This window comes from Halyomorpha halys, unplaced genomic scaffold (genome assembly GCF_000696795.3).
Source record: "Halyomorpha halys isolate HHAL.00 unplaced genomic scaffold, Hhal_1.1 Scaffold344.1, whole genome shotgun sequence".
NCBI lineage: Eukaryota > Metazoa > Arthropoda > Insecta > Hemiptera > Pentatomidae > Halyomorpha > Halyomorpha halys.
The window spans coordinates 61,087-62,801 of NW_027112931.1; the positions used below are offsets into that span (position 1 = coordinate 61,087).

Genomic DNA, 1,715 nt, shown 5'->3' on the forward strand with positions numbered 1-1,715 from the left:
TTATTATTAACAGTGTTGGGTAAATGTTGCTATAGTTGAAACTAATAGCTAATGTTGCTATGGATACGATATTTATTTATCAATGGTTCATTCATGAAAAATGGTCGTATCCTATGGTCATCAATGGTCGTATCCTATGGTCATCAATGGTCGTATCCTATGGTCATCAATGGTCGTATCCTATGGTCATCAATGGTCGTATCCATGGCAACATTAGCTATTATTGTCAACAATTTTTTTTTTTTTTTTTTGGGAAGTTTATACTACTATGAACTAAATTGTCCATATACTTCCTGACTTAAAAATCTTTGGGATTAAACTAACAAGGGATAGGTGATAATAAAATAAAATTCAATTTTACATTTAGTAATTTTTATTAAACCAAAATGAAAATTATTTCAGTATTTACAAAAAAAAATTTTACACAAACATCCTCGCAAAAAAATCTTTGGGATAAAAAGAACTGAAATAGGTACAAAATAAAATACAATTTTTTGACTTTATAATTTATTTAGCCAAAATAATGTATTTGCAATAAACAATACAATATTTACATTAAAATTACTTAAAAAAAAAATATATACTAAATAGATACATAGAAAATAATATAAGGACTTAAAAGTTATTCCAATTTAACATCCTCAATTTAATATTTAGAATGCATTTTATATAATATGTGATAACTAGGCTGGGCAGGCAGTGATGGTTTTTGTAGTTAGGACTTGAGTTCACTATTCAAATGGCAGTTTGGTACTTCCGCTCCGGGCGTGACAATGGCAAGTGTGTCATCCAACTCCTATGGCCCCTCTGCAACAAAAAGAAAATAACATATTACAATCATATCGAAATAATTAAATATACCAAAAAAAATAAAAGTATAATTATTGTTATGATATTACATCAGACGACATAGGATTTATTGACATTTACAACTGTATTTACATAAAATTAGATCTAGTAAATCTGATGTAAGATCATAATTGTGAAATACAGGTATGTTGAGAAACTACCCATTGGTAGCACTCTAATAATATTTCTATATTAGAAAGTCTATACAAGGAATTCGAAGAGGCAGCATATGAATTGGGCCTTAAGGTGAAGGAAGCTAAAGTGGTGTACATGACAATTTCAAGAAAGAATAAGGAAGAGAATAGCAAAAAGAGACTTGGAGTTCAGAGCTTTCTCTAAAAGATTGAGAGTTGATTTAAAAACCATCGTAGTGATCTATAGGGGAGAAACATGTCCCTTGACAAGAAAAGCAGAACAGATGCACAACTCCTGAGAGAGAAAGCAATTGAAAAGGATATGGAGAGGAGTCTCAGAGAATGGAGTTTGGTGAAGAAGGAGAAATAAGCTGATGGATCTGTTCAGGGAACCAAAAGAGCAAAAATAAAATGTTTAGGACACGTGAAAAGGATGCCCAAATAGATGGTTAATGGCAAAACAGAAAATGGGAAAAGAGAACTTTGAATTTTGAAAGATGGAATGAGAAAGCAAGAGACCGTGTAGATTGGTTGGCTATAGTGGAGGAGGTTCTTGCATGACTATAGTACCATAATAATAATAATCAAAAGGTCTCGAAGCCATCCTCTTTTATCAAATACTAGTGGGTTTATAATAGAAGGATTGATATCTAATTCGGGCTAGATCGGTTACAATGGAACATTAAGGTCTTTATGGATGATTTTATTAGTGACAAATTAAAGAGTATTAAG

General features: G+C 31.2%; 1 long non-coding RNA gene across 1 annotated transcript in view; it reads right to left on the bottom strand.

Annotated features, from left to right (window-relative positions):
- Positions 1-584: 584 nt before the first annotated feature.
- The window catches only part of LOC106681524 (uncharacterized), a 35,707-nt gene continuing 34,576 nt past the window's right edge, over positions 585-1,715 (bottom strand). Inside the window, exon 3 of the long non-coding RNA XR_001343261.2 lies at positions 585-807. This is a non-coding gene — a long non-coding RNA (uncharacterized lncRNA). The remainder of the gene's footprint in view (positions 808-1,715) is intronic.